Source organism: Salmo salar, chromosome ssa01 (assembly GCF_905237065.1).
Source record: "Salmo salar chromosome ssa01, Ssal_v3.1, whole genome shotgun sequence".
Classification (NCBI taxonomy): Eukaryota; Metazoa; Chordata; class Actinopteri; order Salmoniformes; family Salmonidae; genus Salmo; species Salmo salar.
In genome coordinates this window covers 23,749,009-23,775,014 of record NC_059442.1, presented here as the reverse complement: position 1 = coordinate 23,775,014, position 26,006 = coordinate 23,749,009, and the positions used below count along the sequence as shown (strand labels likewise).

The 26,006-nt window shown below is 45.1% G+C and overlaps 1 protein-coding gene across 2 annotated transcripts in view; it reads left to right on the top strand.

Annotated features, from left to right (window-relative positions):
* The window catches only part of LOC106580093 (fibronectin type III domain-containing protein 5-like), a 47,311-nt gene that overhangs the window by 4,656 nt on the left and 16,649 nt on the right, over positions 1-26,006 (top strand). For both annotated transcript variants that reach the window (XM_045715201.1, XM_045715195.1), the window contains exon 2: positions 24,474-24,589. The gene's annotated coding sequence lies outside the window, so the exon portion shown is untranslated. The remainder of the gene's footprint in view (positions 1-24,473; positions 24,590-26,006) is intronic.

Below are 26,006 nucleotides of genomic sequence, written 5' to 3'. Positions count from 1 at the left end.
CACCTCAAACTGGATGAAGATTTATTCTTTAATGAGTCCGACATGCAGGATACACTGCTTCCCGGAGACCAGGTCCAAATCTCCATCATTTTCATGAAGAAAAGACAGAGATACAGGGGCGAAGGTCAGGGTGCCTTGTGAGGATTCGTAGGCGAGTTGGTAAATTGACACCACCATCGGTTCTATAGGCCAATGTGCAATCATTGGAAAACAAACTGGATGATCTACGGTTGAGACTATCCTACCAACGGGACATTAAAAACTGTAATATCTTATGTTTCACGAGTCGTGGCTAAACGACAACACGGAAAATACAGAGCTGGCTGGGTTTTCCGTGCATCGGCAGGACAGAGCAGCTACGTCTGGTAAGGGGGGGGTCTATTTGAGTACCTCATGATAAGCTGTAGACCACACTATCTACCAAGAGAGTTCTCATCTATATTATTCGTAGCCGTCTATTTACCACCACAAACTGATTCTGGCACTAAGACCGCATTCAACGAGCTGTATAAGGCCAAAGCAAACAAGAAAATGCTCATCCAGAAGCGGCACTCCTAGTGGCCGGGGACTTTAATGAAGTCAAACTGAAATCAGTTTTACCTCATTTCTACCAGCATGTCGCATGTGCAACCAGAGGAAAAAACCCTCTAGATCACCTTTACTCCACACACAGAGATGCATACAAAGCTCCCTCGCCCTCCATTTGGCAAATCTGATCATAATTCTATCCTCCTGATTCCTGCTTGCAAGCAAAAACTAAAACAGGAAGTACCAGTGACTTGCTCAATGATGCGGATGCTACACTACAGGACTGTCTTACAAGCACAGACTGGAATATGTTCCGTGATTCATCCAATGGCATTGAGGAGTATACCACCTCAGTCACTGGCTTCATCAATAAGTGTATCGACGACGTCGTCCTCACAGTGACCATACGTACACATCCCAACCAGAAGCCATGGATTACAGGCCACATCTGCACCGAGCTAAAGGCTAGAGCTCATGCTTTCAAGGACTGGGTCACTAATCCAGACGCTTATAAGAAATCCCGCTATGCCCTCAGATGAACCATCAAACAGGCAAAGCATCAATACAGGACTAAGATTGAATCCTACTACACCGGCTGCGATGCTTGTTGGATGTGGCAGGGGATGCAAACTATTGTTGACTACAAAAGGAAACCCAGCTGCGAGCTGCCTAGTGACGCGAGCCTACCAGATGAGCTAAATGCCTTTTATGTTCGCTTCGAGGCAAGCAACACTGATGCATGCATGAGAGCACCAGCTGTTCCAGATGACTGTGTGATCACACTCTCCGTAGCCGATGTGAGCAAAACCTTTAAACAGGTCAACATTCACAAGGATTACCAGGGCGTGTACTCAGAGTATGCGCGGACCAACTGGCAATTGTCTTCACTGACATTTCCAGCCTCTCCCTGACCGAGTCCATAATACCTACATGTTTCAAGCAGACCGCCATAGTCCCTGTGCCCAAGAATACAAAGGTAACCTGCCTAAATGACTACCGCCCTGTAGCACTCACATCAGTAGCCATGAAGTGCTTTGAAAGAATGGTCATGGTTCACATCTACAACATCGTCCCGGAAACCCTAGACATTACCATTACATTTACAAAACATTTTAGTCCGTTAGCAGACGCTCTTATCCAGAGCAACTTACAGTAGTGAATGCATACATTTCATTCATTTTTTTATTTTTTTCGTACTGGTCCACCGTGGGAATCAAACCCACAACCCTGGCGTTGCAAACACCATGCTCTACCAACTGAGCCACACGGGACCACCGTGTATACTGTCCCAACAGATCCACAGATGACGCAATCACACTACACAATGCCCTTTCCCACCTGGACAAAAGGAACACCTATGTGAGAATGCTGTTCATTGACTACAGCTCAGCGTTCAACACCATAGTACCCACAAAGCTCATCACTAAGCTAAGAACCCTGGGACTAAATCCCTCCTTCTGCAACTGGATCCTGGACTTCCTGACAGGCCGCCCCCAGGTGGTAATGGTAGGCAACAACACATCTGCCACACTGATCCTCAACACTGGGACCCCTCAGGGGTGCGTGCTTAGTCCCCTCCTGTACTCCCTGTTCACCCACGACTGCGTGGCCAAGCGCGACTCCAACACAATCACCACACAACAGTGGTAGGTCTTAATCACCGACAACGATGAGACAGCCTATAGGGAGGAGGTCAGAGACCTGGCAGTGTGGTGCCAGGACAACAACCTTTCCCTCAATGTGAGCAAGACAAAAGAGATGATCGTGGACTACAGGAAAAGGAGGGCCGAAAGGCCTCCATTAACATCGACAGGGCAGTAGTGGAGCGGGTCGAGAGTTTCAAGTTCCTTGGTGTCCACATCACCAACAAACTATCATAGTCCAAACACACCAAGAGTCGCGAAGAGGGCACGACAACACCTTTTCCCCTTCAGGAGACTGAAAAGATTTGGCATGGGTCCACAGATCCTCAAAACGTGTTGCAGCTGCATCATCAAGAGCATCCTGACCAGTTGCATCACCGCCTGGTATGGCAACTGTTTGGCATCCAACCATAAGGCGCTACAGAGGGTAGTGCATACTGCCCAATACATCACTGGGGCCAAGGTTCCTGCCATCCAGGACCTATATACTAGGCGGTGTCAGAGGGAGGCCCAAAAAATTGTCAAAGCCTCCAGTCACCCAAGTCATAGACAGTTCTCTCTGCTACCGCACGGCAAGCGGCAAGTCTTAGCCCAAAATTCGCATTAACAGCTTCTACCCCCAAACCATAAGACTACAGAACAATTAATCAAATGGCCACCCAGACTATTTACATTGACCCCCTCACTGCTGCTACTCGCTGTTAATTATCTATGCATAGACACTTTATCCCTACCTACATGTACAGTACAAATTACCTTTACTAACCTGTACCTCCGCACATTGACTTGGTACCGGTACCCCCTGTATATAGCCTTGTTATTGTTATGTAATCTTATTGTGTTCATTTTATTTCATTTTTTGCTTTAGTTTATTTAGCCAATATTTTCTTAACTCTATTTCTTGAACTGCATTGTTGGTTAAGGGCTTGTAAGTAAGCATTTCACAGTAATGTCTACACCTGTTGTATTCGGCACATATGACAAATAAAATGTGATTTGATTTGGCTAAAAAGTTATTTCTAGAATATTTACTGGTGAGGTGGTTTATCAGAAAAACATCTAAAATCACAGTATGTTAAACAAACTAGGGGACATGCACTGTGCTTCCTGAAGGTCTGTCTTCAACATGTTCTTTCTTCACTTTAGTCTACTATTGTTCTCCTTTATGCTAAATAATGTTCTGAATCTTTTGAAATATGAATAACGTTAATATTAGCCCATAGCTACTGTTTTGAACATCATCTGGCTAGGGTGCTGTCTCTAAATGGCTGGTTGTTATCTAGGCCAACCACTTCTGATTGGGTGAATCATCACAGTTTCAAAAGAGCAGGCTGCTTAGACTTGGACAATACCCAGCAGACAGACACACAGCCAAAAGAGGAGGAAACAGAACATGCATGGGGTTATACAGCAAAGGAAGGGTAGCTTACACGTACTACATGTATGAGGGCTGTTTGGAAGCAGGGCATTTTACGATATGAGTAAAGTGTGTGCCAGTGTCTGCTTGAGTGTGTGTTTATGCGTGTGTGTGGTAACAGTTTAATATTAATCATTCATTGGCTGGCTGTATTATTAAATGTTTAATGAGTTATCTGGCAGTAGATCTGTAGACAAAAGTAGAGAATTCTCTCAAGAAGGCACTTGCAGCTCAGCATACACATAAATTAAAGCCATTACCAGCACTAACAAGCACTAATAAAGCCATGTTCCCCCTGTTAATCAAACAGAACAGCTTTAATGACATGCTGATGGTATTTTTGAACACAGCAGGCAAACACACTAGAGAGAAGGAAAATGTCAACGAACATGAGCAGTGCTGCAGCACCAGCCAACAGCAGCAACAGAGACAAGTGGAATCTTCCTTAGACCAAAAAGATGAGTCTGGTTGGTATTACCTTAACTCAGACACTGTAAAGAGAGAGGGGCCTTAGACAGGGCTTAGACCACACACACACACACACACACACACACACACACACACACACACACACACACACACACACACACACACACACACACACGCGCACGTGCACGCGCACATGTACACGCACACACACAGGGCTGCTGATGCTCTGCTGCCTGCTCCTGCACATGACTCACAGCCCTAGAATGCACAGATTAAGACAGATTAAGACAGAGGACTAAGCCGTGTTGCTTTCCTGCTGGCTTCTGAGATAAAATGGCGCCGGAGCAAAAGGAGCAATTATGTTTTTTATTCGTTTATCTGCGTTAATTGGTAACTTACGTTTTTTACAAATTTTGTACATAATGTTGCAGCTAATGTCTCTTATGATCGAAAATAACTTCTAGACATCAGGACTGCGATTACTCACAACAGACTAGCAGAATCTTTTTTCTTCTTTCAAGACTCTGATGAGCCCGAGGGGGAGGATATACGGCTCCCTCGGGAACAGGCCCCGACCCCCGTGATCTGCGTGAAGAGGAGGTGGAGAAAGAGAGGCCGGAGAGCGGGCTGCCTGCTGAGAATTCGAAGGCAATCGAATAAACACCCATTTCCCTAAATTCTGCTAGCAAACGTGCAATCTTTGGACAATAAAATCAGCAAGTTACGGGGAAGATTAAACTACCAATGGGACATTAAAAACTGTAACATCTTATGCTTCACGGAGTCGTGGCTGAACGACGACAATATCAACATACAGCTGGCTGGTTATACGATGTACCGGCGGGATAGAACAGCAACGTCTGGTAAGACAAGGGGCGGTGGACTATGTATTTTTGTAAATAACAGCGGGTGCACTATATCTAAGGAAGTCTCGAGCTATTGCTCACCTGAGGTTGAGTATATCATGATAAGCTGTAGACCACACTACCTACCGAGAGAGTTCTCATTTGTATTCTTCGTAGCAGTTTACATACCACCTCAGTCAGAGGCTGGAACTAAGATAGCATTGAATGAGCTGTATTCCGCCATAATCAAACAAGAAAACGCACACCCAGAGGCGACGCTCCTAGTAGCCGGGGACTTTAATGCAGGGGAACTTAAATCAGTTTTACCAAATTTCTATCAGCATGTTAAATGTGCAACCAGAGGGAATAGAACTCTGGACCACCTATACTCCACATACAGAGACGCATACAGTACAAAGCTCTCCCTCACCCTCCATTTGGCAAATCTGACCATAATTCCATCCTCCTGATTCCTGCTTACAAGTAAAAATTAAAGCAGGAAGCACCAGTGACTTGATCGATAAAAAAGTGGTCAGATGAAGCAGATGCTAAGCTACAGGACTGTTTTGCTAGCACAGACTGGAATATGTTCCGGGATTCATCCAATGGCATCGAGGAGTACAGCACATCTGTCATTGGCTTCATCAATAAGTGCATCGATGACGTCGTCCCCACGGTGACCGTACATACATACCCCAACCAGAAGCCATGGATTCCAGGCAACATCTGCACTGAGCTAAAGGCCAGAGCTGCCGCTTTCAAGGAGCGGGACTCTAACCCGGAAGCTTATAAGAAATTCCGCTATGCCCTCAGATGAACCATCAAACAGGCAAAGCGTCAGTACAGGACTAAAATCGAGTTGTACTACACCGGCTCTGACGCTTGTCGGATGTGGCAGGGCTTGCAAACCACTACACACTACAAAGGGAGGCACAGCCGAGAGCTGCCCAGTGACACGAGCCTACAAGTCAAGCTAAACTACTTCTATGCTCGCTTCAAGGCAAATAACACTGAAACATGCATGAGAGCACCAGCTTTACTGGAAGACTGTGTGATCACGCTCTCCGCAGCCAATGTAGCCATGCAGTTCCTTGAAAGGCTGGTCATGGCTTACATCAACACCATCATCCCAGAAACCCTAGACCCACTCCAATTTGCATACCGCCCCAACAGATCCAAAAGGAACACCTATGTGAGAATATTATTTGTTGACTACAGCTCAGCGTTCAAATTTATAGTGCTTTCACAGCTCATCAATAAGCTAAGAACCCTTGGACTAAACACCTCCCTCTGCAACTGTATCCTGGACTTCCTGACGGGCCGCCCCCGTAAGGGTAGGTAACAACACATCCGCCATGCTGATCCTCAACACAGGGGCCCCTCAGTGGTGCGTGCTCAGCCCCCTCCTGTACTCCCTGTTCGCTCATGACTGCACGGCCAGGCACAACTCCAACACCATCATTCAATTTGCCAATGACACAAAAGTGGTAGACCTGATCACCGACAACAACGAGAAAGCCTATAGGGAGGAGGTCAGAGACCTGGCCGTGTGGTGCCAGGACAACAACCTCTCCCTCAACATGATCAAGACAAAGGAGATGATTGTGGACTACAGGAAAAAGAGGACCGAGCACACCCCATTCTTATCGATGGGGCTGCAGTGGAGCAGGCTGAGAGCTTCAAGTTCCTTGGTGTCCACATCACCAACAAACTAACATGGTACAAACACACCAAGACAGTCGTGAAGCGGGCACGACAAAACCTATTCCCCCTCAGGAGACTGAAAAGATTTGTCATGGGTCCTCAGATCCTCAAAACATTCTACAGCTGCACCATCGAGAGCATTCTGACTGGTTGCATCACTGCCTGGTATGGCAACTGCTCTGCCTCCAACCGCAAGGCACTACAGAGGGTAGTGCGAATGGCCCAGTACAACACTGGGGCCAAGCTTCCTGCCATCCAGGACCTCTATACCAGGCGGTGTCAGAGGAAGGCCCTAAAAATTGTCAAAGACTCCAGCCACCCTAGTCATAGACTGTTCTCTCTGCTACCGCACGGCAAGCGGTACCGGAGCGCCAAGTCTAGGTCTAAGAGGCTTCTAAACAGCTTCTACCACAAAACCATAAGACTCCTGAATATCTAGTCAAATGGCTACCCAGACTATTTGCATTGCCCCCCCCTCCACACCACTGCCACTTTCTGTTGTCATCTATGCATAGTCACTTTAATTAACTCTACCTACATGTACATACTACCTCAACTAACCGGTGCCCCCGCACATTGACTCTGTATATTGTCATTTTACTGCTGCTCTTTAATTACTTGTTACTTTTATCTCTTATTCTTATCCGTATTTTTTTGAAACTGCACTGTCGGTTAGGGGCTCGTAAGTAAGCATTTCACTGTAAGGTTGTATTCGGCGCATTTGACTAATAAAATTGTATTTTATTTGATTCTGTGAGGGTATGTATTAAGGAACTGTTGAGTATGGTTAACTGAAATACAACTCAACAAAACAGCATCTGTTCAGCATCTTTTTACAGTGGAACTCATTTCAGCAGCTTATTTTCCAGCGCACCATGTAGTATACTCCAGCGCACCATGTAGTGTACTCCAGCGCACCATGTAGTGTACTCCAGGGCACCATGTAGTGTACTCCAGAGCACCATGTAGTGTACTCCAGGGCACCATGTAGTGTACTCCAGCGCATCATGTAGTGTACTCCATGGCACCATGTAGTGTACTCCAGGGCACCATGTAGTGTACACCAGGGCACCATGTAGTGTACTCCAGCGCACCATGTAGTGTACTCTAGCGCACCATGTAGTGTACTCCAGGGCACCATGTAGTGTACTCCAGGGCACCATGTAGTGTACTCCAGGGCACCATGTAGTGTACTCCAGGGCACCATGTAGTGTACTCCAGCGCACCATGTAGTGTACTCCAGGGCACCATGTAGTGTACTCCAGGGCACCATGTAGTGTACTCCAGGGCACCATGTAGTGTACTCCAGGGCACCATGTAGTGTACTCCAGGGCACCATGTAGTGTACTCCAGCGCACCATGTAGTGTACTCCAGGGCACCATGTAGTGTACTCCAGGGCACCATGTAGTGTACTCCAGGGCACCATGTAGTGTACTCCAGGGCACCATGTAGTGTACTCCAGGGCACCATGTAGTATACTCCAGCTCACCATGTAGTGTTCTCCAGCTCACCATGTTGTGTACTCAATTGCTCACTTTTTGTCAGAGTCCATATTTTCTAAATTTCTGATCTCAGAGAGCTAGATGGAAATGAATGGATGTGCTTGTGCTTGTCTGAGACTGAGGGGCATTGTTGCTGTCATTGAGAACACACAGTAGACAGACTTAGACAGACAGACAGACAGGCAGACAGGCAGACACTAGCTCCTGGCCATTTGGCCTGCGATAGCCAGGACAGACCGACGTGTCCTTGCCATGTCTCTGACGCAGTCTGGAGTTTGCTCTGTTACCAAGAGTGGGTGGTGATGAGGGGAATGGCAGGGGGTATTGGTGGGGGGGCTGAGCTGTTGGGGGTGGGGGTGGGGGTCAAATTTGCCATTTCCAGCCCATGAATGCAATATGATAATGGAGGGGTGGTTTGCGCCAGTGACTGTTATAGTGCTGTTATAAGTTCCTGTTATACACACACACACACACACACACACACACACACGAGCATGCACACATGCACACATACGCACAAACACACACACACACACACATGCATACACTCACTCACACACACACAGCCCCCTCGGCAGCTCACCAGAGAGTAAAAATACTGTTTTTATTTTCTCCTCTCTGTGAATGTCCTGGGGGATAGCCCAGATGGTGTGAGTTACATTAGTATGCTTCCAGGAGTTTACCTGTATCAGTTTCCCCCTCTCTCTCTCTTCTGTAATAACATGCTGTCTAACTCTGCTGCCAGATCTCTGCTGCTTTAGTCCCAGTGCTAATCCTCTCTGCTGCTGCTGCACAGTCTAAAACTCAAATTTTCCCTAGTCTTCCTGAAATTGCACGTGTGTGCATGAGATACACTCTTTCTCCTGCTGCCAAATCCAGTTTAAGAACTACAGCCTGGGGACATTCAGGCCATTCAGACAGGGAAGAGGGAGAGAAGCATGCCTCTCACCACCACAGGCGGCTCTCAGAGCAGAACAGTCATGCTCACCAGGAGAGAGAGAGAAAGCGAGAAAGAGAGAAAAGGAAGAGAGAGGCACAGAGAAAGAGAAAACAAGAGAGGGAGAGAGAGGGAGACCAAGAGTGTGAAAGAGAAAAAAGTGAGAGGGAAATGCAGCCAGACAGAGAAAGAAAGTGAGGAGAGATACAAATAGAAAAAAGCAAGGCAAAGAGAGAAAGCCACAGAGAAAGTCAATGCCGACATCTCTTTCTCTCTCTCGCCACCATCTCCATCCCAGTGCCATCCTTTTAGGCAGGCAGCTAGACATTACCACACCAGCTGCCTCAACAGAGTGGCTTACCCTCTACAAGAGAGAGAGAGAGAGAGAGAGAGAGAGAGAGAGAGAGAGAGAGAGAGAGAGAGATAAGGAGGAGGGAAATAAAGAGAATTAGACAGGAAGTGAGGGATGAGGAGAAAGAGTGAAACAGGGACAGGGATTTGTGATTTGTCTGTTAGCATGGAAATAACTGTGAATTAGCAGGGAGCTATCCATTTCAACTAGAGCACGCTAGCTAACTCGTGCTAGCTAACTCGTGCTAGCTAACTCGTGCTAGCTAACTCGTGCTAGCTAACTCGTGCTAGCTAACTGGGGCGGCAGGTAGCCTAGTGGTTAGAGCGTTGAGCCAGTAACCAAAAGGTTGCTAGATCAAATCCCCAAGGTGATGAGAGAGTGGATAGAGTAGGTTACAGGGAAGTAGAGTGATGAATAGGAGCGAGTGAAAGAAGGAGAAAGGGAGAATAGTGAAAAAATCCTATGATGTTTACTGTGTGCTGTGTGTATTATGTGCCCAGCTCTACTGGGACATTGATTGTGCAGGAGCCTTGATGGGGATTAGATTTAATTTGCAGTTAACAGACAAGCAGATGCACAGGCTTGTCAAATAATCAGCACCGCCACCCACACTCCTTTAACTGGGTTGGTTATGTTTCCACTTGCCACTGTAGAAATATGTATTCATTGTTTATGTATTTTTATTGGTTGGTTGAATTTACAGATAGGAAGAGATCGCTAATGTAAATTATTCCCAGTCTGATATTGACATGCAAGCGATAGGTCACGTTCTAAAATACTGTATTCTAATTTCATATTTACATATTCACTATGTACATGTCCTGATGTATATATATATATGTGTACAGTACCTGTTAGATATTGGGGGCATCCTGGGATGTGCTTTTGTATGTTATTGATGTAGGAGCAAGATATTTTTTATTTATCCTTTATTTAACTAGGCAAGTCAGTTAAGAATACATTCTTATTTACAATGACAGCCTAGGAACAGTGGGTTAACTACCTTGTTCAGGAGCAGAACAACAGATTTTTACCTTGTCACCTTGGGGATTTGACCTAGGAACCTTTCGGTTACTAGCCCAACGCTCTAACCACTAGGCTACCTGCCGCCCCAGTTAGCTAGCACGAGTTAGCTAGTGTGCTCTAGTTGTAATGGCCACATTAGCTCCCTGCTAATTCACAGTTATTTCCATGCTAACAGACGAATCACAAATCTTCAGCCATGTCCCCCACATCTGAATGATCAGCTATGAAAAGCCAACTGACATTTACTCCTGAGGTGCTGACCTGTTGCACCCTCTACAACCACTGTGATTATTATTATTTGACCCTGCTGGTCATCTATGAACGATTGAACTTCTTGGCCATGTATTGTTATAATCTCCACCCGGCACAGCCAGAAGAGGACTGGCCACCCCTCAGAGCCTGGTTCCTCTCTAGGTTTCATCCTAGGTTTTGCCTTTCTAGGGAGTTTTTCTTAGCCACCGTGCTTCTACATCTGCATTGCTTGCTGTTTGGGGTTTCAGGCTGGGTTTCTGTATAGCACTTTGTGACATCGGCTGATGTAAAAAGGGCTTTATGAATACATTTGATTAACTGCTTGGAGTAACCCTAGATTGTAAACTGTCATGGTCAAAACATATTGATACAACAGTAGCTAAGATGGGGAGAAGTCTATCCACAAAGAGGGACAGTAAAATTGCAACTGGCTCAGAACAGGGCAGCACAGCTGGCCCTTAGATGTCAACAGAGAGTTAACATTAATAATATGCATTTCAATCTCTCCTGGCTCAAAGTGGAAAGAGATTGACTTCATCACTACTTGTATTTGTGAGAGGTATTGACATGTTGAATCCCCAAGTGCAGAACAGACTATGGAAGGCGCACAGTACTACATAGAGCCATGACTACATGGAAGTCTATTCCACGTCAAGTAACTCATGCAAGCAAAGAACTTAGATTTAAAAAAGTAGATAAAAATACACCTTGTGGAACAGCAGGGACTGTGAAGCATCACAAACATAGGCACAGACTAATGCATACAAACACACAATAACAAATGCACTATACTCACACGTACACATGGATTTTGTGTTGTAGCTATGTGGTAGTATAGTAGGGGCCTGAGGGCATACATGTAATGTGTTGTAAAATCTGTTGTGAATGTATTGTAATGTTTTTAAAATTGTATAACTGCCTTAATTTTGCTGGACCCCAGGAAGAGTAGCTGCTGCCTTGGCAGCAGCTAATGGGGATCCATAATAAATACAAATACAAATCTATCACACTGGTGCCGAGACCAGTATTCTTGTCTTCGTGGCACATCTGTTAATTGCACGAGTGAGGGGGAGTGTGAGTGGGTGAGAGAGTGATAGAGTGAGACGATATTTCGGAGCTCGCCTCTTTGCCGCTCTCTTGGCCGGCGGGTTGGGGAATTCATTTGGTAAAAGTAAATAACTCATTTCTCCTGGAAAGAGGAAGGCCTTGGCGGTATGCTTATCACAACACTCATTTGTGGAGTGGAGCTACTGCATGGAGAGGGAAAAGACACACTTATGCATACACACACTGGTCTCTGTGGCTTTGGGCAAGGGGTTTGAAGCCACACTCCAGTGGTTCGCATTCCGGGTTGTACAGTTCCACAGTAAACTAGACCATACCATTTTCTATGTTAAACCAGGCCATAATGAGCTCTTGGTTCGGAGCTGTCTGTGCCTCTGTAACTGTATTTACTGTAAACCTGGAGTGTGTCTGTTTATCCATACTGTACTTCTTCTGCCAATCACAACCAGAGGGATGCATAGTACAAACCATGTTAACAGTATGCAAGTGAGTCATAGCGTGCTGTATTTTAGAGGCTGTGGATTGATATGGGGGTGTTGGAAGGATGCAGAGATTATAAGGGGGTGGGGTAGTGGTAGGGGTTGGTTGTTTTATGCCAAGCCTTAACTTTGACTTTCTATTGTCTGAAGTGGAGGAGGCACTGAGCAGCTCCCACTGAAATGTCAGTCCTCCTGAGCACTCTTTACATTCAGAAGGACTAGGATACTGTCGGCAGTCCACCTGTCAGACTAGGCCCTACTGGAGCACAAACACACCAGCAACATAGATGGAGACAGGTACAGATGAAGAGAGAGAAAGAGAAAGAGGGAGAGTGTTGTAAAGATAGCTTTGTTGAGTCAGATAGACAAGGAAAGAGAGAATGGCTGAACAAAAGAGGAGGGAAAGAGAGTGTGTATGAGAAAGATGGAGATGAAGAGAAAGAGTCACCAAGAGAACAGGAAAATGTTTTGTTCCCCGGGCCCATGCAGCGGCAATAAGCAGCGGCAATAAGCAGTGGAGATAGAGTGAGATTAAAGAGCTAGATTTAATAAAACAGGTGATAGTGCATTCATAATTGAACATGCCATCATGTTATGGCTCCCAGTCCCTCCCTGCGAGCCTATCGCAGACTTTAATTATTCAACAGCTGCTTTAGATGCCAAATGAGACACATTAACGATATTGTTTCAACTCTGCCTCAGCCTTTCCTGCTGTTTCTTTAACTGCTTTGAAAGTGAGTATGTGACTGCGTGCGTGCGAGCGTGCGTACAGGCAGGAGTGGGTGCCAAGGTCCTTTCTGGAAAACTACAGATCAGCACAAACCACTGATTTCTCTATCATGGCACACTAACTACAGTGAGGCAAAAAAGTATTTGATCCCCTGCTGATTTTGTACGTTTGCCCACTGACAAAGAAATGATCAGTCTATAATTTTAATGGTAGGTTTATTTGAACAGTGAGAGACAGAATAACAACAAAAAATCCAGAAAAACGCATGTCAAGAATGTTATAAATTGATTTGCATTTTAATGAGGGATCAGAAAGATTTCTGGCTCCCAGGTGTCTTTTATACAGGTAACAAGCTGAGATTAGGAGCACACTCTTAAAGGGAGTGCTCCTAATCTCAGTTTGTTACCAGTATAAAAGACACCTGTCCACAGAAGCAATCAATCAATCAGATTCCAAACTCTCCACCATGGCCAAGACCAAAGAGCTCTCCAAGGATGTCAGGGACAAGATTGTAGACCTACACAAGCCTGGAATGGGCTACAAGACCATCGCCAAGCAGCTTGGTGAGAAGGTGACAACAGTTGGTGCAATTATTCGCAAATGGAAGAAACACAAAAGAACTGTCAATCTCCCTCGGCCTGGGACTCCATGCAAGATCTCACCTCGTGGAGTTGCAATGATCAAGAGAATGATGAGGAATCCGCCCAGAACTACACGGGAGGATCTTATCAATCATCTCAAGGCAGCTGGGACCATAGTCACCAAGAAAACAATTGGTAACACACTACGCCGTGCAAGACTGAAATCCTGCAGCGCTCGCAAGGTCCCCCTGCTCAAGAAAGCACATATACATGCCCGCACATATACATGCTCGTCTGAAGTTTGCCAATGAACATCTGAATGATTCAGAGGACAACTGCGTGAAAGTGTTGTGGTCAGATGAGACCAAAATGGAGCTCTTTGGCATCAACTCAACTCGCCGTGTTTGCAGGAGGAGGAATGCTGCCTATGACCCCAAGAACACCATCCCCACCGTCAAACATGGAGGTGGAAACATTATGCTTTGGGGGTGTTTTTCTGCTAAGGGGACAGGACAACTTCACCGCATCAAAGGGACGATGGACGGGGCCATGTACCGTCAAATCTTGGGTGAGAACCTCCTTCCCTCAGCCAGGGCATTGAAAATGGGTTGTGGATGGGTATTCCAGCATGACAATGACCCAAAACACAACAAAGGAGTGGCTCAAGAAGAAGCACATTAAGGTCCTGGAGTGGCCTAGCCAGTCTTCAGACCTTAATCCCATAGAAAATCTGTGGAGGGAGCTGAAGGTTCGAGTTGCCAAACGTCAGCCTCGAAACCTTAATGACTTGGAGAAGATCTGCAAAGAGGAGTGGGACAAAATCCCTCCTGAGATGTGTGCAAACCTGGTGGCCAACTACAACAAACGTCTGACCTCTGTGATTGCCAACAAGGATTTTGCCACCAAGTACTAAGTCATGTTTTGCAGAGGGGTCAAATACTTATTTCCCTCATTAAAATGCAAATCATTTTATAACATTTTTGACATGCGTTTTTCTGGATTTTTGGTTGTTATTCTGTCTCTCACTGTTCAAATAAACCTACCATTAAAATTATATAGACTGATAATTTCTTTGTCAGTGGGCAAACGTACAAAATCAGCAGGGGATCAAATACTTTTTTCCCTCACTGTATGAATGAACAAAGAACACACCTGTCAACTGTTTTTGATAATGCAGGGACGTACTGCACAGTACAGTCAGCCTGAAGAAGAGTAGGAATGACTGGGAAGCACAAAAGGAGAAGTGTTTCTTCTTGCAATCTCAATGACACATTTGGAGGATATTGAAAAGCCACTTGTGATTCCCCCAGCGTGCTCGTTAGCAGCAGGCGAGGACGTGTTAATGAACATGTGCTAATTTATCGCCGCTCATGTCCCCAGGAGGGCAGGCTATGGCTGAGACAGCAACCCAAGGTTCACTTCATTTATCTGTTTATGGTCTCTCCCCACTGGGCACAGATGCCAATTCAACGTCTATTAATTTCATTGAAATGACGTGGAAACAACATTGATTCAACCAGGATGTGCCCATTGGGTCATTGCACACACACATCAGTGAGAAGCACCACCGTATGGGTCCACTTTGACATTCTACTCCCCTCAGCAATTACTGCCAGCATGTCTGTCTGTCTGTGTGATATTTACCAATGCAATGAGAAGGGTGTCTTTGATTGCTGAGCAGTAAGAGCTGTATGAGCACAGAGGCGTAAAAGGATGAAATGCTGAAGGACCACACCAGGGTCTAAGATCAGCAAAGCAACTCACACTCAGAAAGATTCAGCCTTGGTTAACACTCAGAGAGTGCATCTCTCTGGGACAGATGGACAGTACAGAGGGAAGGAAGGTCACAGGGGCAGGTGTGCCCACATCTCTGACTGTATTAATGTGTGGCTTGTGTCACAGCAGTGCAGAGAGAAAGAGAGACAAATAACGGTTGGTCTAAGCCAAGAGAGAGCGAGAGAGAGAGAGAGAGAGAGAAAGAGAGAGAGAGACAGACAGACAGACAGACAGACAGACAGACAGACAGACAGACAGACAGACAGACAGACAGACAGACAGACAGACAGACAGACAGACAGACAGACAGACAGACAGACAGACAGACAGACAGACATTCCTACTCTTCAGGGTTTGTGTGTGTGTGTGCTTACATGTGTGTGTGTGTGTGTGTTTGTGTGTGCAAGTACTTAAAGGTCTAATGCAGCCATTTTATTTATATATCACATACTTTCTGGCTAAGAATTACAACTAGCTCTCACAGTATCACGTCAGAATTAGAAGTTCATCCATGTTTCTCAAACGTCAAATTTCAAATTTGTTTTAAATGCTGAATGTAAAAGTGTTTAAGGTTAAGTTTAGGCATTACGTCCACATTTTTAAGGATAGTGCTACGTTTAGGCATTAACTCTGAATGGTTAAGGTTTGGGTTAAGGTTTGGTTTAAGGTAATGGTTAAGGTTTGGGATAAGGTTTGGGTTAAGGTTTAGGTTAAGGTTTGGGTTAAGGTAAGGGATAAGGTTTGGGTTAAGGTTTGGGTTAAGGTTTGGGTTAAGGTTTGGGTTTGGGTTAAGGTTTGGGTTAAGGTTTGGGTTAAGGTTTTGGATAAGGTTTGGGTTAAGGTTTGGGATAAGGTTTGGGTTAAGGTTTGGGTTAAGGTTTGGGTTAAGGTTTGGGATATGGTTTGGGATAAAGTTTGGGTTATGGTTTGGGATAGGCTTAAAACAAAAATCTCAAAGCAACTTTCTATCGCTGGATTGGAATTTTGTAATCAGAGGCAGATGCTTATGGCCAAACATACAGCCTTGCTCTTCTACATCCCCCTGTCCTTGGAAGTCTGCAGTACTTGTGTTTGAAAGACTTCAGCCACCCTCGAGCAGTGCTCTGTAATGAAGGGAGATGTTAGTGAGCTGTCACCCCCTGAACACTGTCACCCCCATGACACAGCCCAGCGCTCCACACACTACTGCCTGTCACTCTGATGAATCTAACAAAGACTTGCTAGTGCTCCCTCACAAGCATGCACACACACGCACACACATACAGGAGCGTCATGCACCCATTACTTTAGAGGAGGCAAGAAGTACGTGAGAATGGAGGGGGGGTCATACAGCTTTTTCCTGCAATCTAGCTTTGTTACCAAACCACCTTATACTACCCACCACTGCGACCTGTATGCTCTAGTCGGCTGGCCCTCGCTAGATATTCATCGCCAGACCCACTGGCTCCAGGTCATCTTTAAGTCTATGCTAGGTAAAGCTCCGCCTTATCTCAGCTCACTGGTCACAATAACAACACCCACCCGTAGCACTCACTCCAGCAGGTATATCTCACTGGTCATCCCCAAAGCCAACACCTCATTTGGCTGCCTTTCCTTCCAATTCTCTGCTGCCAGTGACTGGAACGAATTGCAAACATTGCTGAAGCTGGAGACTTATATTTCCCTCACCAACTTTAAACATAAGCTAACTGAGCAGCTAACCGATCGCTGCAGCTGTATGTAGTCCATCTGTAAATAGCCCACCCAATCTACCAACCTCATCCCCATACTGTTTTTATTTACTTTTCTGCTCTTGCACACCAGTATCTCTACTTGCACATCATCATCTGCTCGTTTATCACTCCAGTGTTAATCTGCTAAATTGTAATTCTTCGCTACTATGGCCTATTTATTGCCTTACCTCCTCACGCCATTTGCACACACAGTATATAGACTTTCTTTTTTTCTACTGTATTATTGACTTGTTTATTGTGTTATTGGCTTGTTTATTGTTTATTCCATGTTATTCCATGTGTAACTCTGTGTTGTTGTTTGTGTCGCACTGCTTTGCTTTATCTTGGCCAGGTCGCAGTTGTAAATGAGAACTTGTTCTCAACTAGCCTACCTGGTTAAATAAAGGTGAAATATATATATTTTTTTAAAATAATCATTATGCCTAATTCTATAATATAATATCTACATTTTTCTTTACCAGGGATGTATTTGAGAATACACTATTGCACAGAGCTGGTAAAACTATTTCTGAAAAATGTATTCAAATAAATTCTAAATAAATGTTATTTAATTTTGGTGAAGAAGCACGCCCCGTGCATTGACTGTGGCTCAGTTGGTAGAGCATGGTGTGTGCAACGCCAGGGTTGTGGGTTTGATTCCCACGGGGGGGCCAGTACAAAAATGCATGAAATGAAATGCATGAATTCACTGCTGTAAGTCGCTCTGGATAAGAGCGTCTGCTAAATGACTAAAATGTAAATGTAAAATGACTCAATCGCTGTGGCTATGAGCAGTAGCGGGTAACTATACCTCACAGTGATCTGGTTCAGACCCCGATAGTCAATACATAGGTGCAGACCTCCCTCCTTCTTCTTCACAAAAAAGAAACTCGAGGAGGCGGGTGAAGTGGAGGACCGAATGTACCCCTGACGCAGGGATTCGGAGACATATGTTTCCATAGCCTCCGTCTCCGCCTGTGAGAGGGGATACACGTGACTTCTGGGAAGTGCAGCATCTACCAGGAGATTTATTGCACAATCGCCCTGTCGAAGGGGTGGTAATTGAGTCGCCTTCTTTTTGGAGAAGGCGAGAGCCAAATCGGCATATTCAGGGGGAATGCGCATGGTGGAGACCTGGTCTGGACTCTCCACCGTAGTAGCACCAACAGAAACCCCTAAACACCTCCCGAGCACTCTCACGACCACCCTGTGAGAGCCATCTGTGGCCAAGAAACAGTGGGGTTATGACAAGCTAACCAGGGTAGGCCTAGCACCACGGGAAACGCAGGAGAGTCAATAAGGAAAATACTAATTCTCTCCTTGTGACCCCCCTGCATCACCACGCCCAGAGGAGCGGTGACCTCCCTAATCAACCTTGACCCTAATGGTCGACTATCTAAGGCGTGAACAGGAAGGGCACAGCCTCGGGAACAATGGGGATCCCTAAACTATGGGCGAGTGCTCTATCAATAAAATTCCCAGCCACGCCTGAATCGGCGAGCGCCTTATGCTGGGAATGCGGGGAAAACTCAGGGAAAGTGACATACACAAACATATGTGCTACAGAGGATTCTGGGTGAGAATGGTGCCGGCTCACCTGGGGTGACGCCAGAGCGCCCTGCCTGCTGCCTCGATACCTAGAGGAACCAACCCGTCACCGACCGGCAGTGTGACCTCTGTGGCCACAGATGGTGCACAAGCTGGAACCCCCTCCGGTCTCCCTGCGCACCGCCCCTCTCAGCTCCATGGGTATCGGAGAGGGGGTGCGTGGGGATGGAACCAACAAACCCCGATCTCAACATCCGCGGGTAGCCAGCAGGTTGTCCAGCTGGATGGACAGGTCCACCAGCTGGTCGAACGTGAGGGTGGTGTCTCTGCAGGCCAACTCCCGACGGACTTCCTCGCGCAGACTGCAGCGATACTGCTCAATCAGGGCCCTGTCGTTCCATCCCGCGCTGGCAGCCAGGGTCCAAAACTCCAAGGCGAACTCCTGTGCGCTCCTCATCCCCTGCCCCAGATGGAAGAGGCGCTCATCCGCCGCTCTACCCTCGGGCGGGTGGTCGAAGACTGCCCGGAAGCGGCGGGTGAACTCCTCAAATTGGTCCAACGCCGCATTTCCCTCTCTCCACATGGCGTTGGCCCACTCCAGGGCTTTCCCGGGGAGGTACGAGATGAGGGCGGACACCCTCTCACGGCCCGAAGGAGCCGGGTGGACGGTTGCCAGGTACAAGTCCAGTTGTAATAGGAACCCCTGGCAGTTCGCAGTCGTCCCATCGTATTCCTGGGGCAGGGAGAGGCGAATCCCACTGGGACCAGGAAAAGGAGGAGTGCTTAGTGGAGACCCCGTTTGTGCTGGTGGAGGTGATGGGAGAACTACCTGTCTCTCCCAGCGGTCCATTGTCTGGACAACGCGGTCCATGGCAGTGCCAAGATGGTGGAGCATTGCTGCGTGCTCCCGGACGCGCTCCTCCACCCCTATACCCGGGGTACCTGCTCCTGCTGACTCCATAGGTTTGGTCCAGAATTCTGTAACAAGGTGCGTACTGGTGGCAGAGAAGTCAGGCGCAGGAGAAGGAAAACTGATTTACAACGGTGTCGTTTAATAAACATGAAAACCACCATAAACAGAACAATCAATGAATGGGTCAAACAAAACCCGGTATCCACCAGCATAACGTACACAAGCACTACAAGAAACAATCCCGGACAAGGACATGGGGGGAACAGAGGGTTAAATACACAACATGGAATTGATGGAATTGAAACCAGGTGTGAGGGAAGACAAAACCAATGGAAAATGAAAGGTGGATCGACGATGGGTAGAAGGCCGGTGACATCGACCGCCGAACGCCGCCCGAACTAGGAGAGGGACCAACTTCGGCGGAAGTCGTGACACCGAAAGGTCGCTGGTTTGAATCTCCGAGCCGGCATGGTGGAAATATCTGCTTGTCTGCCCATGAGCAAGGCAGTTAAGCAACAAAAACTGCTCTCTGGGCACTGGTGACGTGGACCTTGGTTAAGGCAGCCCCCAGCACATCTCTGATTCAGAAGGGTTGGGTTAAACGCAGAACACACATTTCGGTTGAATGCGTTCAATTGTGCTACTGACTAGGTATCCGATTTCCCAATACAATGAAATGCCTAATAGCAATAAAGCTCTTGTCGCAAACAGTACAATGATATTAAGCTATAGGTATTTACATTAGGCTGTAGCCTACAAATAGCTATACCATGTAGTCGTAGTCTATAGGCCTACTGCAAATGATTGTTGTTCGTTTCTGAACTGGCCGAATGGGTAGAGCTATCCTTCAGCACCACAAGCTGGTTCAACTTCTTTAACATCATTGCGTGGTACTGGCATTGTCCTTTCATTACCACAAACTACTCTCCAATCGCTGAAAATCTCATCAAGATCTGTTACCTAGTCCTTCCTACTCATAATTTTATTATTTCAAATAAAAGATTGTCACTTCTCACCATGTTGCTTGTTTAGTAAAGTTAGATCAAAGCTGAATCAATGTCTGGCAAGATCAATTCATTTGCATGTTACATAACAGAACGGAATACATTACCATAGCATAGTAGGCCTACTGTTACTGTGACACCACAAACACCTTTAAGGATGGTTAGCTGAAGCTGAATAGTCTTTTTTTTTTAAATCACATGCGCTAAAACTCAACAGAGCACACCTCTAGGCAGGAAATATGCTTTGATTGAAACAAAATACAAGAAAGGCTAGTAGTTTGTTAACACCATCTGTTCTAATTGGCTCACACAACAGTCATTCAAGAATATCTAAATGTCCATTAAAGGGATTGAGAACAATCAAATGATTGTCATGGAGAAGCAGTTTGGACGTTTCACTACTAAAACAAGAATAATTGTCATTCGCAATTGACAGTGATGATGGCCTATTTGCCTATTTTTAAATGAGGTAGCCTATGCCTAACCTGGTGTTTGAGGGTGTTAAAAATAGAACATTTTCTTGAGATAATATGTGTGGGCCTAGGCAGACGTTGCAATTGGAGAATGCATTTTATGCACATTCTATAATGATATGCTATTCAATTGGTTACATCTGTCGGTACAAACTTTGATTGACGTCATAAAAAAACAGCACTGCTCTTTACCTGTTCAATTGTCATTTTAATCAGGGTGTCATTCTAACTGTTGTAAATCACACATCTCAATATACTGCACTAACATGCCTACCCACTGGGCACAGGCATCAGTTCAACATCTAATTTTGATGTGAATTTGGTTTAGTTAACAACTAATGCCGAAATTCCTTTACATTGATGACTTTTTGCAAATCCTATCTGTTTTCCACATTGATTCAACATCACCACATATACTTCTTTTGTGGGGGAGAACGGAGAACAATCAGATCAAACTGACTCAGTGGCTGGAAGTATTGGACGTGAGGAGGACTCTTTGCATAGAGGTTAAATAGTATATGTCAAACTGGAGAAACATTCAGAGGACATTTCTTCTCACTGCATGGGCCTCTGTCTTTTTATCTGTTTCTCTCTATCTCTCTCTCTCTCTCTCTCTCTCTCTTTGCCTGTCTTTCTGTCTCTCCGTTTCTCTCTCTCTCTCTCTGCCTGTCTTTCTGTCTCTCCGTTTCTCTCTCTCTCTCTCTGCCTGTCTTTCTGTCTCTCTGTCTCTCTATTTTTCTCTCTCTCTCTCTCTCTCTCTCTCTCTCTCTCTCTCTCTCTGCCTGTCTTTCTGTCTCTCTGTTTCTCTCTCTCTCTTTCTCTCTCTCTGCCTGTCTTTCTTTCTCTCTGTCTCTCTGTTTCTCTCTCTCTCTGCCTGTCTTTCTGTCTCTCTGTTTCTCTATGTTTCTCTCTATCTGCCTGTCTTTTTGTCTCTCTGTCTCTCTGTTTATTTCTCTATCTCTCTCTCTCTGCATGTCTTTCTCTCTCTTTCTCTCTCTCTCTGCCTGTCTTTCTGTCTTTCTCTCTCTCTCTCCTGCTCTGTCATAAGCACTCATTCACTAGTTGGGTTATCATGCACAGATCTGACAATACACAAAGCAAATGTGTATGTGCGTGCATGTGTGTGTGCATATATGCATACATCCATTCGTGTGAATGCACAAACAACTGATATGTGTCACACTCACAGAAATGAATGTATCCCCCTGCTGGCGGTGTTGGGAACTAAACACTGTCTGTCACAGCACATTTAGACCGGGGAGTTGGTTTAGTGGTGGCTGCTGTGTGTCTTCAGTGCCATTCCCTGGAAAGAAGGGGACCAACCCACATGATGATTAATAAAGAGATAATGACTGTGATTTGTCACACAGTTTACGATGCCGCCTGCATGCCAGCCGACAAGCCTGCCCCAGTTGACCTTCCCTGCAGCTTTTTTTAGGAATCCCAAACAAACAAACAAACTCTAGAGTCAAAAGAAACAGCGACCCAAAACCAACATGTAAAAACATCCACCTGAGCTTTGGTGGTTGGTGTTTGGTGCTCTGCACTAGAACAAGGCGCTTCACACTGCATCCACCTCTCAGCTGTTGTTATTCTTTGTGTCAACAGCAGGCCAAACAACACAAGAGGAGTACGTCCCAAATGGCACCCCATTCTCTTTATAGTGCACTACTTTTGGTAATATTTGATATCTATACATATTATATCTACCTCCTATGCGACTCATGATAAGACTATGCAATTAATATGTTAACAAAGTCTACTGCAGCAGGCTAAATCAGGGTCACACACTGTTTCTTGGTAGTCTTAAACAAATCTACTTTGAAACTAAAGTATACACCTCACACACATGGTTATGGGCTTAAAAAAAGACACCTGTAGTATGTCAAATACAGATTAGAAATGTATTAAATTGTTTAGTTTGCATCCCAATACTACACTTTATTTACACCACAGAATAATGAAACATTAAAAAAAAGTTTGACATAGAAACACCACATTTTCGGCTTTTAATTAAAACATTTATTTTTTATTAATAATTCAATTATTAAAAATATGAATAACATTCCAACCATGAGGCCACTACGTAATTTGACTGCAGGAAAGGGCTACATGAATTATCTGACTCCATAAAGATGATTTAGAAATATACAAGAGACGATAGTTGAGTTTTGGTAATAGGCCATCAAGGTCTGAGCATGGAATTCTAAATACAAATAGATTTAAAATCATTGTAAAATTAATGGATTCACATACACGACAGAGAGATACGTCATTACAACACTGCATATAGACAGAATATGACATTTGAAATGTCTTTATTCTGTTGGAACTTTTGTGAGTGTAATGTTTACTGTACATTTTTTGTTTATTTCTCTTTTGTTTATTATCTATTTCACTTGCTTTGGCAATGTAAACATATGTTTCCCATGCCATTAAAGCCCCTTAAATTGAAATTGAAATTGAATTGAAATTGAATTGAGACAGAAAGAGAGAAAGATAGACAGAGAGCACAGTTACATGCACACAATAACACGATTCTCGTGGATAGTCAGATTAATATAATAGTTCATTTAAAACTTTTACATGCTTTGCAAGAAGAACAATTTCCCTAATAATCCTGTTTACACATCTGAAGTCAGGCTACCTGATGGGAGTTAAATAAACTCAACAATCTAAACAAACGTTCTACCACGGTGACCATGTCATTTTTGAGAAGCCTGTTTGATTCTGTGTTCGGACAGTTTGTATATGAAAATTGTTTCACACTTTGAGTTTTTTCAAACTCACCACTCGCCCATAAGAGGGAGGCTTGTGTTACCGGTGTTGGCACAAATACACCCTGGAATGTTGATTAAGCTGTTTACATGTCCTAATAATTCTAAAGATTGATCAGAAAACCAGGTGTAGATATAATCTGTAGGGGCGGCGCAGAATAGAATTTACCATGTCTCTCCTCAGGTTATAGCTGAGGACACACACACACACCACAAAAATGAATTACACAGCAACAAATCATAACTTTGAAGTCATGTATCATATAAGCCCTAATTAAACTGCCAAGGTAGGCAGCACGTACAACGTATCATTACACTGAATAACAAAAAGTCATCCAACTCTATACAGTACCCCATTTTGAGTTGAGTGTAATTTCACTGAATATTCAACTGATGCTAAATGTTAACCTATTCAAATCCAACCCCTTAATACTAGCTCCACTCTAGATTTGATTGCAGTTGCATTTCTTATGAATCATAATTATGCTGAATGGATGTGAATAATGAATCAGGCCACAGCTCTCCCACGGTAAGTAGTAGTGAACAATTAGACTACCTCAGGAAGGCTGATGGCCAATCTGTAGCCATAGTGTCTAGACTAGCCAAACTCTACGATTTTCTGAATTGTTTGAAGTACTCTATTGAGGCGGTGTAAATAATACATGTACCCATGACTGTACCCACTCTACCCAGTACCCACTAGACAGTAATAAAGTCTATGTAATTTGCTTCATGTGTATCTCCTCTCTCTCTTTCTCTCTCCCTCTGTGTGTTTGCAGACAGCTTGGCGGCTCCTGTCAATGTGACCATCAAGGCTCTGAAGGCCAACTCTGCCGTGGTGACATGGGACATCCCCGAGGGGGACCCCGTCATCGGCTTCGCCATCACACAGCAGGTGAGAGAGAGCGCAACGTGGAGGAGGATACACTCACACACACCACACACACAAACACACTCAAACACACACACACTCGCCAACAGGAGATTAATTAGTACCTGTCACCAATCGTTACCCACCATGTCTCCGCGGCGTCCCCGGCCAGCTGCTTGTTTTGCAGAACCGTTGTGTCACAGGACGTTATGTTGTCGGGACGATCCTGCCAGAGCGCCTGTCTCCTCGACGACGGCAGTGGATGATGACAGCTATGTAAAGAGGGAAAAACAATATTATTTATCCTGGCACACACAGTCCCTGCACAGCACACATCTTTGCTTTGCACATCTCTGAACACACACTCTGTAGTTCAGCATAGTAATGCAGATGGACCGGTGTGTGGTCAATATGACAGTCAGTGTAGATAACTTGGCCAATGAGACAGCAAAGTGTAGGTTAGGATTAGAGCAGGGGGGTCAAACATGAGCAAGATCCGACCCGCATGAGCAAGATCCGACCCGCAAGGGAACAAACTCAATATCCTTTAAAATGACTAAAACCAAATTGAAACTGTTTAGAAATGATAATAAAAGTTTCCTGAGTGTAACAACTGTCTTCAAAAATGGACCATGGCGCAGCGGGTATGTGGATACTCATATTTTAATTCCAAAAAAAGGAGTAAAGCATCCACCGGACAACAACAATACAGGAACAGTCTTGCAGGCACACAAAACGCAATGCAAGAACAAACAACTACCCACAACCCCAAAGAAAAACACACACTCCTATATAGGACTCCCAATCAAAGGCAACTCAACACACCTGCCTTCAATTGGGAGTCCCAATCACCAACACAACCATTCACACACACAAAACCCCTGCCACATCCTGACCAAAACTAACACCATTACGCCCTCTGCTGGTCAGGACGTGACACTGAGTGTGTTCAGCTAGCTAATGTTCACCGAAATTAAAGCTAGACAATCAGGGAGCACTGAAAATTCCATAAACGATGGATAGAGATAAATATTGCTTGCAAATTTTGATGGCGAGGAAATGTAACCAATTTTGAGTTTGGCCCTCCGGATGTCGTTGAAGACTAAATGCAGCCCCCGGGGCAAAATTTGATTGACACCCCTGGGTTAGAGGATAAAGACTAGGAGACACTTAATGATGTTTTGACCTTTATATTTGACAACCAAAATGTGACAGAAGTGAAATAGTACAAAAGAGAGTAGTTGATCCAATCATTGAGCAGTAGGCCTGAGTAAAGCTGTTCCCATGGGTTATTTTAAACAAACATGACAAATCCATATTGGACACACACTTTACTAAGAAGTAGTGGTATTCGATGCAGGCAAAGATCAGGGCTTAACCTTTGAAATGGAGTCAATGGTTCGGCTCCATTCTAGCCCATCAGGCAGATGATTTCCTGGTC